The following is a 4675-nucleotide window of genomic DNA, read 5'->3' on the forward strand; positions in this document are numbered from 1 at the left end:
GTGAGCAGCGCGGGCCGGCGGGCGCGGGGAGGGAGAGGCCAGAAAAGATCGAGGAGTGGGGATGGCTCGGGGAAGCCGGGGCGAGAGCTTCGGGTGCAGAGAACTGGGGTCGTGCGTGTGTGGAGCTGGGCTGCAGTTCAGGGATCTGTTCGAGCTCCGGGAGAGGTGAAGGGAGGCAGTGTGGAGGCGCGGAAGTGGTGCCAGGGACTCGCTGGTGTCCCTGGCTTCCCACCAGGCTGCCACCCTCTGCGGCGTCCCCCTGCCGCCCCCCAGGTGCCAAGGCCGCCCTTTCCCTGCAGCGCACCCCACCCCACCCCCGCCACCGTGGCCCTGATGTTCAGAGAGGAGTCGGTCATCTGAAGAGGGCGGAGCCGCCGTGGTTAAAATGTGCGCGTAGCGTCTAGTGCCAGAGGCCTTACCGGACTACGAAGCTCGCAGCTCCCAAAGAGTAAATAAGGAAGACCGAGTGGCTGCCTGCCCCTCCCTGGTATCCGCTGTCCAAGCCATTGGGACTTGCTAGACACAGGAGGAAACAGGGCAGGGAGAATTTCCCGGCAGGAAAAGAGGTCTTTCCACCTGGCACCTGCATGTGACAAGTGTCACAAACCGAGCGCTGTCCAACCGTCCTCCCCCAGGCACAGCCCCTTTTGGTTGGGGACTCCGAGACTGCGTTTGAAACTCATCCCCCAACATCCAGATGGGAATGTCCCCGGTGCAGCAGAGGGTACCTGCTCCGCTGACCTGCCCCCCCCGCGGGAAAGAAGGGCGGTCACGCGGGCGCTGCACATCCTACTGGACGTTCTCTTAGAAGTTTCAACCTCTTAGCCTTTAGGCTCCCATTCCCACAACAGCTTGCTTGGCTTCCTAAGCCTTTGCACACTCCTGGGTCCGCACAGCCTTTCCCCGACCCCTCTGCACTCCACCTGGCTCACCTCTTGAGTCAGAACTGGATCCCCCCTGGGAGGCCTTCCTGGAAGCCGCCACACTTTCAAGTTCACTGGTGACATTCCAGCACTCTTTGCCCTCTTCTCTCTTAAACTCTTACCACATGATTTTGTTACTGTCCCTACGTTAGCTTAACACCCTTCCATTCCCGTTTTCTGACTCCTTGCCTGGCTTGCAGACGAGTGAATAAATCCTCACCTCTTTTTAAATAAACACTAACACCATTTGGAAAGTTTAACATTTTGCAAAAGCATCATTTTTTAAAATTGTGTTCAACCCTTCCCTATTTCTGAAAAAAAAAAAAAAAAAAGCACACTGACTGGCCGGGTGTGGTGGCGCACACCTGTAGTCCCAGCACCAGAGGCAGGAGGATCGCTGTGAGTTTTAGGCCAGCCTGGGCTATACGGTGAGTTCCGGGCCAGCCTGAACTATACAGTGAGACCCTGTCTAAAAACAAACACCCCCAAAGCAAGTGCACCCATTCATGAATGCAGAGGGCTTGTGTGTAAGGGTAGCTCCCCACCCTCCTCTTCCCAGCTCCCGCATTGGACAGCGCTGTTGCCACCTGCCCCCTCCAGGCGTCTGTGTTGCTAAGGTTCTCCCAATGCCACCCTTCCACTCTTTGCTTGGTTTTTTTCAGACAGGATCTCACTACGTAGTTGAGACTGACCTGGAGCTCACTATGTAGCCCAGGCTGGTCTCGAACTCACAGTGATCCTCCTGCCTCAGCCTCCCTAGTGCTGGGATTACAGGCGTGTGCCCCCTCACTTGGCTACCCCCTCTGCCACCTGCCACTCTTTTTTTTTTTTTTCAGCTTTAATTGAGTACATTTTAGGGATACAGTACAGTTACATTCATTGTTGGGATCTTGTACCTCTACATGACAAGTCTTGATTCTCATTTTTTCCCCTTACCCCTGCCCTCCCTTCATCCCCCCCCTCCCCATCTACAAACACTTTATTTTCATCTTTTCATTATCTCACATTTTTTCTTTTCCCTTATTACCCTTCCCCTACACCCTGCCACTCTTAATGCCAGATATTTTGTTTTGTTTTGTTTTGTTTTTATGGTACTAGGAAATTGAACTCAGGACCTTGCACGTATGAGGCAGTCTCAGTGCTACTCCCCAGCCCTTGGCCACTCTTCCTTTTTACGTTTTTGGATCTCTTTCTGCACAACATGATGATGGTTCTTCTTTTCTTTTTTTTTTTTAATTGTTTACCCTGCAGCGGTGGCATTTTACCCAGTATATGGTGCTTAATTCAGCTGCGTTTGGGTCAAAATCTAACCTCCAGTCTTGTTAGAAATGAAAATTATAAACAAAGATTCTTCTGTGTTTCTGCTGCCCTTTACCTAACCTCCCCTAGCTACAACTCCAGCCCAGATCTTTCTTAGAAACATACTTCCTCTTGATTTTATCCTAGATAGTCAGTGATGACAGGTAATCTTCATGTAACTGAAGTGGTACTGTAATCTTAACACCAATCAACTGTATCAAGTTATTGTTTTATTTTAAAAGTTATTGTTTTATACTATTCTTTAAAAGTTTCAATCTATTGTATTACTGTTAAGCAACAGTTTTGGGTTTGTTGTTGTTGTCATTTGCTTTATTTGTTTATTTATTTATTTAATTTTTGGTACCGGGGATTGAACTCTGGACCTTGCACTTGTGAGGCAGGCAGCAGAACCACTGAGCTAAATCCCTGGCCCAGTTGTTGTTGTTGTTATTACTGTTGTTTGGTTTTCTGAGACATGGTCTTGCTATACAGTTCAGGCTGGCCTTGAACTCACTATGTAGCCCAGGCTTGAACTCTCCGTGGTTCTCCTGCCTCAGCTTCCTGAGTGCTGTGATTACAGGCGTGGGCCACCATACCTGGCAAGAAGCAGTTTGAACTACAAACAAGGGACCCATGTCTGCCATTGGAGTGTTGGTGTCCTGTAATGAGTTGTGTGTGGTGTTTTGTTTTGCGTTTGCTTTGGCTTCCCCAGCATGGTCCCCACACGGCAGGGTTCTGTGAGGGCGTGAGTCGAGGGTTGGGCTTGCTCCAGACTGGTGAGCAGGAAGCATCTGAAACTCTGGTCCCGGATCTTGTGTTCTTTCTAGCAGAAGGAGCCTGGGAGAGACCAGGCCTCCTGCGACTGCTGGCCTGCTTTTCCTGGGGTCCCTGGGGCCACCAGAAGGAGGGAGATGACACCACCTCCTCCCCGGGAGGAGCACCTCAGGGTGCGTAAGTACTTGGGCTTCCCCAGGTCCGGAGGGCTGGGTGTGAGGCTGCAGGGGGGGGGGGCTTAAGGACAGAAGGAGGGGACCAATGCCCATGGGCAAGGTGAGCCCCCCAGGTGTGTGGAGGGGGTGGAACCAGTGACGTTTGAGCCAAGGGTGGAGGCTTCCCAAGGGAGAAAGTGGCAAGGTTGGGAGCGAAGGTGTGACAGCAGGTGTCGTGCCCAGAGGAGGGTTGGCCTTCTAGTGATAGTGAGGGGAGACAGTGAGGGATACCTGGGGGCCACTGGTGGTTTCCGAGCAGGGCCTCAAGATAGGTGTGTTAAAGCCGGGTGTGGTGGCCCATGCCTATAATCCTAGCACTCGGGAGGCTGAGGCAGGAAGATCGCTGTGAGTTTGAGACCAGCCTGGGCTACATAGTGAGTTCCAGGTCAGTCTCAACTACATAGTGAGACCCTGTCTCAAAAAACAAACAAACAGAAAAAGATGGGTGTGTTAGAGAGGCAGCCAGACTTCGGGGACCGGGAGACAGACTGGAAGCAGAGACCGCCTAGGAGGGGACAGCAGTGGCCTCAGGAGGGACAGTAGTGGACTTGACCAGAGGGGCAGTGTAGGTCAGGAGAGGAGGGAACCCACAGGAGCGGGTTTCTAGTATGGAGTCATGGACTACTAAAGAGACGTGAGGGAAAAAGGGAAAAAATGCTACAGGCAGTTGTTTAAGGTTGAGCCGGGTGAGATGGCACACACCTGTGATCTCAGCACTTAGGAGGCTGAGGCAGGAGAATCACCAAGAGTTCAAGGCCAGCCTGGGCTACATAGTGAGTTCAAGGCCAACTTGCACTGCATAGGGAGACCCTGTCTCAAAAAACAAAACAAATGAATGAACTTTGAGTGTGTCCCTCACTGAGAAAACAATCACTGGTTAATGTCCCAACCTTGTATTACTGCCTAAGAAGGTGCCATGATTTAATGACCTAAAGCAACAAACATTTATTAGGTTCCTGACTTCCCTCCTGAGCTCCAAGAAGCTGGGCAGTTCCTCCTCCCACCTGCCCCTTCCCAGTCCATAGGGGCCGCTCACATAATTTAAAGTCCCCGCAGGAGTGACCAGCCATCCCCACGCCATCGGGCACCTCATCAACAGCTCTCCCACCCCACCCACACCCAAGGGACGGGCTCACCTAGGCCCAGTCAGTAGCTGAAGGCTGTGAGTGTTGGAGCTGTCTTAGAATTTTGCCTAGAACAATTGAAAGTTTAAAAAAAATATGGCTGAGGCAAGAAGATCTCAAGTTCAAGTCTACCTCCTGCAACTTAGCAACTTAGGGAGACCCTGTCTTCTAAAAAAGAAAATTCTTTTCAAAAAAAGGAAAGTACTCAGCACTCAGGAGGCTGAGGTAGGAGGCTCGCTGTGCTTTCGAGGCCAGCCAAGGCTGCACAGTGAGTTCAAGGCCAGTCTGAACTACATAGGGAAATCCTGTCTCAAAAAGCCAAAAAAGGAAAAAAAAAAAA

The 4675-nt window shown here is 51.5% G+C and overlaps 1 long non-coding RNA gene across 2 annotated transcripts in view; it reads left to right on the forward strand.

Annotated features, from left to right (window-relative positions):
* The first annotated feature begins 17 nt into the window (after positions 1 to 17).
* LOC104850983 overlaps positions 18 to 4675 on the forward strand; it is a 10598-nt gene continuing 5940 nt past the window's right edge. The window contains exons 1-2 of one of the 2 annotated variants that reach the window (XR_777108.3): positions 18 to 487; positions 3050 to 3169. This is a non-coding gene — a long non-coding RNA (uncharacterized LOC104850983). The remainder of the gene's footprint in view (positions 488 to 3049; positions 3170 to 4675) is intronic. The other variant, XR_004517552.1, reaches the window with a different exon arrangement.

This window comes from Fukomys damarensis, unplaced genomic scaffold (assembly GCF_012274545.1).
Source record: "Fukomys damarensis isolate Sample0158 unplaced genomic scaffold, DMR_v1.0_HiC HiC_scaffold_16, whole genome shotgun sequence".
In the NCBI taxonomy this organism is placed as follows: Eukaryota; Metazoa; Chordata; class Mammalia; order Rodentia; family Bathyergidae; genus Fukomys; species Fukomys damarensis.